The 11,418-nt window shown below is 42.5% G+C and overlaps 1 long non-coding RNA gene across 1 annotated transcript in view; it reads right to left on the bottom strand.

The window, feature by feature from the left end:
- Window positions 1–544: 544 nt before the first annotated feature.
- The window catches only part of LOC142827591 (uncharacterized), a 43,002-nt gene continuing 32,128 nt past the window's right edge, over window positions 545–11,418 (bottom strand). Inside the window, exons 3-5 of the long non-coding RNA XR_012902272.2 lie at window positions 8,902–9,016; window positions 855–951; window positions 545–690 (exon numbers count right to left, since the gene is read on the bottom strand). This is a non-coding gene — a long non-coding RNA (uncharacterized LOC142827591). The remainder of the gene's footprint in view (window positions 691–854; window positions 952–8,901; window positions 9,017–11,418) is intronic.

Genomic DNA, 11,418 nt, shown 5'->3' with positions numbered 1-11,418 from the left:
TCATAAATTATCATTTGACTAGATATATCAATGATTTCAATAGCTACCACATGATGTTGGGCTATAATTGTATAATAGATACTATGGGTGAGGCACTTTTGGAACTGTCCTTAAATGAAGACACATACCTTCTTTTTCATGAGAAAGATAGGGTATGTCTACACTACCCCCCTAGTTCGAACTAGGGGGGTAATGTAGGCATACCGAACTTGCTAATGAAGCCCGGGATTTGAATTTCCCGGGCTTCATTAGCATAAAGCCGGCGCCGCCATTTTTAAAAGCCGGCTAGTGCGAACCCCGTGCCGCGCAGCTACACGCGGCACGGACTAGATAGTTCGGATTAGGCTTCCTAATCCGAACTATCTAGTCCGTGCCGCGTGTAGCTGCGCGGCACGGGGTTCGCACTAGCCGGCTTTTAAAAATGGCGGCGCCGGCTTTATGCTAATGAAGCCCGGGAAATTCAAATCCCGGGCTTCATTAGCAAGTTCGGTATGCCTACATTACCCCCCTAGTTCGAACTAGGGGGGTAGTGTAGACATACCCATAGAGACATGTTTCGTTCTGTCTGCAGGAACAGAGATGCCAACCCAGATCTCTTCCTCTTCAGCAAAGAACAATTAGAAATCCCTCGGAATATGTCCAGAGCCATTCTTGATAACCTTCCACACAGTCAGCATCAACTGGTGACTTCTGAAAGGCAAATTGGCCAAAATTCAGTGAGATGTTTGGCACCACCCTGGACATAATTCCACCATTTTGCCTGGCTATCTCAATAGTTGCAAGAAAACAAACAAACAAACAAACAAACAAACAAACAAACAAACAAACAAACAAACAAACAAACAAACAACAACCTCTGTAGCAATCAAAATGGATACATCTCATGCTGGAAACCCAGAAACAGAAAGTCTGGTAAAGAAGCATCAAACCTCTGGTGACTTGAACACAGAGCTGTCAAGAAATGAAAAAATGAATGGCAATTAATCGTACAATTTAAAAAATTAATAACAATTAATCATGTTAAAAATAATAGAACAACATATAGTTAATTATTTTGGGATGTTTTTACATTTGAAATATATTAATTATAATTAGAACAAAGAATACAAATATATAGTGATCACTTTATACTTATTTTTATGACAAATATTTGAACTGTAAATCCCCCCAAAAGAACCAATATTTTTAAATTCACCTCATAGTCATACAAGTACTGTTATGCAATCTCTTTGTCATGAAAGATGAAATTACAAATGTAGAATTATGTAAAAAAATAACTACATTATTTTGTTGATTTCTCTCTAAATTGTACCAGGACTCATACACATTCACTCCAGAGTTCCTGTCGTGTGGTTGTATCTCCAATTTGTAACATCTTTTCTTCAAAATATCTGTATCTTCAAAATATTTATCATATCATTTGACATTCTAAATAATTGCAGATTCATGAGAAAAGAGTTCAGAAAAACTCTGCTTCATCAAAAAGAATTGCCTTCAGCCATAATCCTGGTCACAGATCAGCTACCTATTCAAATGCTCTTTGAAATACTTTGAAATTCCCCACTTTTTTCATTGCAACTCTTATGATGTGACATTTATTTAGGGAAATCTTAGGTTACAGTGCTCTTCAGATCAGGTACATTTCTGTACCAATTCATGTTCAATATAATATTCACTAAAATAAATTTACACTTTGAAATGCTGCATTTTTTTTAAATCACAGAAACAGGAAACTATAAGAACAATACACTGCTCATTTTTGCGCAAAAGCCTCTTGCACAAAAACAGCTGCTCTTTACCTATGCAAATGAAGTGCGGTGATATTCATCTGGACTTCAACTATCCAGATATATGTTGGGAAAATAACACTGCGGGGCACAGACTATCCAATAAGTTCTTGGACTGCATTGGAGACAACTTTTTATTTCAGAAGGTTGAAAAAGCTACCAGAGAGGAAGCTGTTCTAGATTTGATCCTAACAAATAGGGAGGAACTAGTTGAGAATTTGAAAGTGGAAGGCAGCTTGGGTGAAAGTGATCATGAAATCATAGAGTTCACAATTCTAAGAAAGGGTAGAAGGGAGAACAGCAATGGATTTCAGGAAGGCAGATTTTGGTAAGCTCAGAGAGCTGATAGGTAAGATCCCATGGGAATCAAGACTGAGGGGGAAAACAACTGTTAAGGGCCCAAAAGCAAACTATTCCAATGTGTCAGAAAGATAGAAAATATGGCAAAAGACCACCTTGGCTTAACCACGAGATCTTGCATGATCTAAATATAAAAAAGGAGTCTTATATAAAATGGAAAGTAGGACAAATTACAGAGGATGAATATAGGCAAACAGCACAGGAATGCAGAGGCAAGGGCAAAGGCAAAGGCACAGAATGAGCTCAAACTAGCTACTGGAATAAAGAGAAACAAAAAGACTTTTTATAAACATATTAGAAGCAAGAGGAAGACCAAGGAGAGGGTAGGCCCACTGGTCAGTGAGGAGGGAGACACAGTAACAGGAAACTTGGAAATGGCAGAGATGCTGAATGACTTCTTTATTTCGGTCTTCACCGAGAAGTCTGAAGGAACGCCTAACATAGTGAATGCTAGTGGGAAGGGGGTAGTTTTAGAAGGCAAAATAAAAAAAGAACAAGTTAAAAATCACCTAGAAAAGTTAGATGCTTGCAAGTCACCAGGGCCTGTTGAAATGCATCCTAGAATACACAAGGAGCTGATAGAGGAGGTATCTGAGCCTCTAGCTATCATCTTTGGAAAATCATGGGACAGGAGAGATTGCAGAGGACTGGAAAAGGGCAAATATAGTGCCCATTTATAAAAAGGGAAATAAGAACAGCCCAGGAAACTACAGACCAGTTACTTTAACTTCTGTGCCAGGGAAGATAATAGAGCAAGTAATTAAGGAAATTGTCTGTAAACACTTGGAAAGTGGCAAGGTGATAGGGAACAGCTAGCATGGATTTGTAAAGAACAAATCCTGTCAAACCAATCTGATAGCTTTCTTTAATAGGATAACGAGTCTTGTGGATAAGGAGAAGCGGTGGATGTGGTATACCTAGACTTTAGTAAGGCGTGGCTTTGCTCCCTGTCTCCCTGGTCTGCTGGAGACCAGCAGACCAGGGAGACGGGGAGCAAAGCCTCTGAGGACGCCGGCAGCGGGACAGCCGCGGGGCATCTGGGCTGTCCCGCTGCCCGAGCCCCCCCGCGGCTTTGCAAAGCCTCGGGGAAGCCGGCAGCGGAGCAGCCCAGGTGCGCCTGGGGTGCCCCGCTGCCCGAGACCCCCCCCCCCCCTGGCTTTGCAAAGCCTCGGGGAAGCCGGCAGCGGAGCAGTCCAGGCGCGGCTGGGCTGTCTCGCTGCTGGCTTCCCTGCGGCTTCGCAAAGCCGCGGGGGGGGTCGGGTGGGGGGGCTCGGGCAGCCCAGGCGCCCCTGGGCTGCCCGAGCCCCTCCACGGCTTTGCTCTGCGTCTTCCTGGTCTGCAGACCAGGGAGACGCAGAGAAAGCCCCAGAGTACACGGGCAGCAGGACCGCGAGGTCCCGCAGTCCGTGTACTCTGGGGCAGCCCTGTTCGTAACTGCGGATCCGACATAAGTCGGATCCGCGTAAGTCGGGGACTGCCTGTAGTCCAAGAGAGATGATCTGCAAACTCCTGGCAAGGTTATGGCCTAATAGGAGTCAGGTACTTCCCAAATAACATAGGTCTGACTTTCAGAGACACCGAATGCCTGCACTTCTTACTGACTTTAGGATGGCCACTTCAAATAGGCTGTGAAACTCACAGGGGAAGATGGCTTCATGTTATGAAGTGTGATTTAGATCTTCTCTGGTGGGAAGGAGGAGGCAGGGAGTAAGTGATACTATTTGTGGAGAAGGAGCAAAATGACCTCTGTATCTCATTTGACAGGCAAGAAATGGGAGAGAGGAGCCAACGACCAAGCTGTGGGAGGAACCTGTGGACTAAGTACAGAAAAAACAGAAGCAGGAGCCCTGCCTGGCAAAGTGATGGGGCAGAATTGAATGAGGACAGAATTGCTTTATTGAGGAGAGATAGATTTAACTGAGTGGGCAGAATGGATTTACTGGGGGAGTGATACAGCAGCAGCAATGGAAATTAAACATGCATATCAGCACCAACATCTTCACCCATGTTGGCATTCTTCCTTCCCAAGCAGATAGGGAAAATTACTGCTCATGTCTCTTCCTACAGATCGTGAGAGCAGTTGTAGAACAATCTGTGCCTGCTGAACAGCCTGGCCATGCTGCAGGTTGAGTGTGAACATATTGTGAGCTGGTCCACATGCCTTGCTGATACATATTGGAAGGAGATGCGATGAGTGTAAGAAAGGGAAATTCCCTTGTTCCAGCTGGCAGATACCCAAGTGTTACTTGTCTCTGACTTTACTTTTTGCATTCCTTCTGCACCCCTTTATAAAGTGGAGTTTGGAGAGATCAAATTCTTGCTTTAAAGGGCTGCCAAGTGAGTGATTCCACAGGAGGAAACAAATATACTTCAAGAAGTCCTGAACCTCAGCTGAAGTCCTAGCTACTCAGCAAGTGATCCTGAAAAAAATATCAGGCTTTGAGTATACAAGTTTAGAAAAAAAACCAGTGACAATTACTAAAGAAAAATAGTAAATTAAGTACAGATATCTGCATTTGCTAGGTGTAATGAAATGGTTTCAATGGATTTCCTTGTACACAAGAGCTATATGAAATTGATCATATGTGCTTCACCTCAAGCTACAAAGCATTTGGAGATGCTCACTGCAAATTTTAATTGTCATGGCATCATATTATTTGTTGTTAGTTATCCATTAATCTGCCTTCTATTACTTTTCTGGAGACGATGCAATGTCAGCTAAAGTTTGGAACACAATACCAGGACTTAAGAAAGCTGAGATCTAATCCCAGCTCTGTCACTGGTTTGCTGTGTGAGTTGGGCAAGTCAGTTGCCCTGCCTGTATCTCACTTTCTTCAGGTGTAAAGGAGACAAAAATCTAGGAACACTTTGCCAGTTTTAAGATGATAAATGCTATTTTGAACTTTAGTAATAATATATGATGTGTATTCTCATCAAACCCTTGTTTAATTCTATTAGACAAACCCTCAACTGAAGACACCAAAACCTACTTTACATTGTGAGGACTAGATACAATTATTAATGTAAATATTAAATGCATGACCCATTAAAAGGTATTCTTCTCACAGCTGCTAATTCAATCTTTGGGGTCCCAAGAACCAACAGCATACAGGTTTCACAAAAATGAAAGCATTATAGGTTGAACCTTGCTGATCTCGTGCCCACCGGACCTGACTGGTCCTGAACGAGGGGATTTGCTGGACCAGGGAAGGTCCCTTCCCTTGTGGCCAGGGCTCCAGCTTGTCCCTGCTGCTGCCTGAGGCCCCTGGGGCTGGAACGCCACAGCCAGAGCTGTGCAGCCAGGGCTTCCTGGCTGCCACTGAGACTTGGGTTGGACTTCTCTGGCCACTGGAACCAGAACGTGGTTGGAGCTTCATGGACGGGGATGAGGCCAGAGCTCCCTGGCCCTAGCCAGGCTAGAGCTCCCTAGCCATTGGAGCCAGGGAGCTCCACTGGGGTCAGAACTCCCCACCATGCCATCTGTCCTCCCCCAAAAACACACATTCTGGGCTCCTGGCTGAGTTGCTGGTGCCCCTTATGGTGCTCCTGCCCTGCCACCAGACTTCCCTCTTCCTGGGCTCTGTGATCCAAGAACATCCATGGTCCATGCCGGACCACGGGCAACCTGTAATGTTGCCGGACCAGGGAGTCTCATTAAAGGGAGTCAAGTATCAGCGGGGTAGCCTGTATCTGCAAAAGCAACAAGGAGTCCTATACCACCTTATAGACTAACAGATGTATTGGAGCATAAGCTTTCATGGGCAAAGACCCACTTTGTCAGATGCATCTGATGAAGTGGGTCTTTGCCCACAAAAGGTTATGCTCCAATACATCTGTTAGACTATAAGGTGCTACAGGACTCCTTGTCATTAAAGAGAGGTACAACCTGTACTAATGTGGTACTAAAGGCATAGGGCTTGGTGGCTTTGCCATGTGGCCAGATCAATGGATTAGCATTCAGGAGACTGCATTTTATTCCTAGCTCTGCCACTGAGATTCAGGTGACCGTGGACAAGTCACTTTCCTCATTGGTTCTCAGTTTCCTTGTCTGTCAAGTGGCAGTAGTGATATTTGCCACCTATATAAAGTGCTTTGAGAGCAACTGAAACATAATAAGAAGTACTTACTATTAATAAAGCAGATCTGTTTTCAGCAAAAGGAATGCCTAATGAACAGAAGAGTTTAAAGAATATGTTCCTCATCCATCAAATAATAAAAAATAGATTTAAACAGCTTATTCTTTGCCTAGCCAGAGAAGTCTACAGTATTTCTATTTTGCTGCACTTGAAGTTAAAGATTGTTGAAATATAGTGTATCTTTTACATGATAGCAGGTACACAGTGGTGCTCAAACTATGAAGGTTGCAAACATTTGTCATAAAAGAGCAACCCTGAGTTTCAAGTACAAAGCACAACTGCCCATAGAATTCTGGAATTTTGGGCTCTCAGGAGGGTGAGCCATTATAGCATATTTTGAGTTCAACAAAGAGAAAATAAAACATGTATGCCTCCATGTACATTTTCAGAAGCCAAACTGGAGGGGTTGCAAAATGCCCAACATCCAAACTGTAGACTATATTGCACATGAACTTGCACAAGCAATAGGAGGCATAAAAGCCCAATAACTCATTTGGAAGAGAAATATTCTAATGCAGGCACTGGACAAACTTATAAGCTTAAAAAAAAAAAAAAAAAAAAAAGAGAAGGCAGTTGAAGAATGGAGGAAGGAGATAAAATATAAAGGCAAAGTGACCATGATGATCACTGACAGCTAGCACATGAATGTAGTTAATTTCAGCTGAGTTTACTCAATGTATTATAAACATTTATGGTTAGGGCAAGTGATTGCCCTCCTGCCCCCAGTCCAGTCCCCATGTGCTGCTTGGCTGGAGGAAACCAATAGGCTGCAACATGGGAACTGACGGAGTCCAGAATATTGAGAGTGAGATCAAAGGAGGACCAATGTGGAGGGGAGCCTGGGACGAGCAAGTTACTCACAATAAGTTCTGAAACCCCACTTTATTCCCATCTTTGCACAAACCTTGAATCTTTCCCTGCCCTGCAACTCTTCCTTTTTATTTGTGGGAGAAGGTGACAGGTGAGTGAGTACTTTCCTGTCCAGAGTTAGTGCATTCTACGCTGTGTGCAGATCAGACCGATGGCTGGGGAGGCATCACTTTGAGCCCTTGGTTTACCTGGCCAGTCTGGCTCTGAGTTTGCAAGGCTGTTACTCAGTTAGGAGAAAGAGTCATAGAACTAAGTGCAGCCCTGGAGTAAGCACACAATTGCAACTTACTTCAGTGGAAGTTTCACCTGGTTGCTCTCCAAAGTTGTGTTTAGGCCATGGAGAAAAAATAAAAAGCGGGTTAATAAAAGTGTTTGAATGCCCATTAAATAATGCCCTTTTACAGGAAAAGACACAGTAGGCCCAGGGCTTCTAAAATTAACTGTAGTATGTTTTCTTCTGTCCTCATTTGACTTCCAGAATAATCTCGTCTCACATTACTGATTAATCCTGAAATGCTCTTTGTGTGTTATATATCCTTTACAGCTCATTTCTAAAGATACACACTGTACCTTGAGTTCTGTCAGGATCCACTATGCTGCTTTATCATCTGTTCATTCCTTTCACTCCTTAGTGTGCAAAATATCCCCATGGCAATACGAAGGTATCTTAGTCAGAAAACTGTTTATTTCACTATTTCACTCTGATTCTCTCCAGGAGAAAAAGCCAAAGCAAATACTTTTCTAAAATACTCTGATTGTGTAGTTACAGATTTTAATTTATGTTTTTGTGGCATCTATCACTGAATCTTTGCAGAGCTCTCTCACATTATTTGTGTCACAGAGCTGGAAAAGAAGAGGGAGATTTTATTCCATCTCATTTTCCGAAACTAATCTGCTCTCTTCACATGCCTATGGGATTTTTAAAACCTTTACATGCTTCCATTTCGACCAGACCTGACCCCTTGCCAGACCGACCAGACTTACTGCAAAATAAGATTTCCTGTCACATTAAGGTACAGCTGTCATCTTTTCTTAACCCTCAGTGCTGTAAACAAGAAGTTGCTGGCAAAGGATCATAAACAGAACTATAATCTATGTGCCTCAATTTTCCACATGTCTGGCCAAGAAAGGTATCTCTCCATGACATCATTCCAGCTCATCCATTTCCCTGTCTCCTCAGCCCTACAAAGCTGTTATCCTCCTTTTTATTTCTTCTGCATCCATTTTACTTACATCCCTTTGAATAATTTCTTTGTGCCGCTTTGGTTACCGTAGCCCAGCAATGAGTCATGGAAACTCCTTAAGACTTGTCTCCTTCTATTTATTCTACAAACCATATCCTGTTATTTGTCTTCTCCTCAACTGTTCTTGTAACTGGACACTTTCTGCTTGCCTATACAATATTATTGTACTTGCCGAACTTTTTCATTTTTGAACATGCAATTCTGTTACCACTCCTGTGCTTTTTCTGTTCTCGTTTGGTATGTGCTTGGGGGGGGGGGGGGGGGAGGAGGAGGGGAGGAAGAGATAAATCTGTACTTTGGGAGATTAACAAAAAAGGATCTATCTGCATTAGTGTAACACAATAACTGAGTTAGTTTGAGTGGGCCTCCAACTAGCGCTTTAACTACTAATTATTAGCCCCCCCCTCCAGTCAGTGTCACCAACACTCAAATCGCGTATCCCACAGGGCTGCAAAGGAGTGCTAAATTTAGTCCCAAACTGACATTACTATGATTTCAGTTTACCTTGAAAACTCGTTAGATCTAGCTTCTTCATCTGGAATCTGCATCACTGCATCCTGCCAACTCAGTAGCCAAAATTCTAAAAATAAGGGTTGAACTGGGGACAGCCTGCTCTCCCCTGTAAAGAAATGGGGGAAAAATTTTCAAGGGAAGATAGAAGGTGCCTAATGTTAGGTTAGAAATTTGGGCTTTTACTCTTAGTTAACAGCCTAAACAAACAGAACTTTAAGAAGTTCTCTCTGATGCAAAATGTGAGGCTTGTTCCACTTCTTCACTTGATAAACCATAAAAAATGATAGCATTGGCAATTACAATTGGTGATAAGACATATGGCCTGATACACATTATTCCCCTTAAAGACAAGAAAAATTGTATATATGTGCAATCGAGTGTGGAATTTAGCCCCCACTGAAATTTAAACATGCTAGATACAAAATTGGCAGTTGAAACATATTCTGAATTGAACATTAATGATTTTGAACTCAGAAGAAAGCTGTTGATCATTCACCCACAAGCCAAATTTCTGGTCTTTGTAACATATCAGATAGAAATACCGAAGTCTGCATTAGGGATGTGAAGGACTAGTCAACAGGCTAGTTGACTAGTCACTGCCCACTTCCCTCCTTGCTGCCTTTATCAGAAAGACAGATGGGGTATTTCAAAGTGGAAGCTCCGCCTGGAGCCTGACTCCGGGCTCCACCCGGTGCTGCCGCTTTGAAACACTATGTGCAGCCTGGGGCCAGCTGGGGTGTCCCCAGGCTACATGCAGCGTTTCAAAGAAGCAGCACCACATGGAGCACAGGATCATCTGGGGACTCCCCCACTGATTCTGGGCTCCATACGGCACTGCTGCTTTGAAATGATGTGGGGAGCCCAGCATCATGCTCCTTGCAGTGTTTCAAAGTGGCAGCGCCACATGGAAGCCAGGATTAACTGGGGACTCTGTGCCATGCTGCTGCTTTGAAATGCTGTGGGGAGCTCGGTGTCAGGCTCCTCATGGCATTTCAAAGTGGCAGCACTGCACGAAGCCTTGGGACAGTGGAGGAGTCCCCAGCTGATCCCTGGCTCCACGCAGCGCTTTCGCCCTGAGGGCTGTTGCTACACTTCAAAGACAGAGGCACCCTATCGACTAGTCAATGCAAAATGCATCAACTATTCGATTAGTCAATTAGTTGATATTTAACATTCCTAGTCTGCATTATGTCTAGGGTAAAATGTTTCAAAAATGCCTAATTCTCATTTTCCAAAAAGGCTCGTTAGTGCCCATGTTTTACTGAAAGTCAGTGGTACTTACATTTTTACATGTTTTGGAATGCATCTGAGTACAGGTTGAACCTCTGTAGTCTGGCACCCTCAGGACCTGCTCATTCTGAACTAGAGAATTTTCTAGGTCATGGGAGGTCAATACTGTTTAGCAGCATTACCATCACTTCCACTGCTTACTGGGCTGTTAGCTCTAATTTACCCCTAAATGTTCTCTAAATAAGAGCACAGAATACTGAGAGCTAGGGTTGGTGACTATAAACAACCATTATGTAACCATGAGAAACTTAGCTGCACCCATGAAAAGTGGACATCTAGCTAACTAAAATCATTCTGGATGATGGATGTTTCCAGACTAGAGTGTTCTGGACTAGAGAGGTTCAACCTGTACTTAGCGAGTTTTTCAAAAGCACTTAGGCACCTAACTCTTCTTGAAATATTTTTGGACATTTTTTTTTTAAAGGGATAGATTAGAGTCACTAAATGTACACCCATAATGGAAATGCCAATACCAGTCTTTCTACTGTTCATATCTGCAGCCAGACAGTTACAACTGCAAGTTTTCAGATTAGCATCCAATGTTAATTCTTGTGAGTGCAAAGCAAAAAAATGCAATTTTGGGAGGTTGAGGAAGGCAATTTGCAAACTTAACTAGGAAAAAAAAAAAAAAAAAAAAAAAAAAAAAAGAGAGCTGGGCCAGAGGCTTTGACATACATCACTGTAGGAACTGTTAGAATTTGTTACAGTTATTTACTGGAATAGGCCATCACCATCACCTACTTGTTTAGAATTCATTAAGAATTTCCTATTTACACCTAATATTCATTGTTCATCTCCTACATCTTTGGTACAATAATAATCTAATTCTTCATCCAGAGTAACACAAATTCATACTGGAAAGAAAACTTTATTTCACTTACATGGTTACACTTTTCATAGAAAGAGTAACACAGAGTACAATTGGAACAATTTACCAACAGTCTCAGTGGATTCTCCATCACTGAATTTCAAAAGCAAAATAAGGTGCTTTTTGTAAAAGATAAGCTCTAGAAACTATTTTGCAGCAGTTAAATGGCCTGTGCTATATAGGAGGTTATACAGATGCCCACAATTGTCTCTCTTCTGGCTTTGGAATCTGGAAGACCTACCCCAGAGCAAGGGTAGTTTGTGTGAATTCCAAGAGGCTAGGCTTTTTCTTTAATTTAGAAAAAGAAATAAAAATTAGATAGTGCTTTTTTATTGCTATCATCCTTCCTT

The sequence above is a fragment of the Pelodiscus sinensis genome, chromosome 3 (assembly GCF_052426305.1).
Source record: "Pelodiscus sinensis isolate ZL-2025 chromosome 3, ASM5242630v1, whole genome shotgun sequence".
NCBI classification, from domain to species: domain Eukaryota; kingdom Metazoa; phylum Chordata; order Testudines; family Trionychidae; genus Pelodiscus; species Pelodiscus sinensis.
Note: the sequence above shows the minus strand (reverse complement) of the source record. Positions and strands in the feature narration are given on the sequence as shown.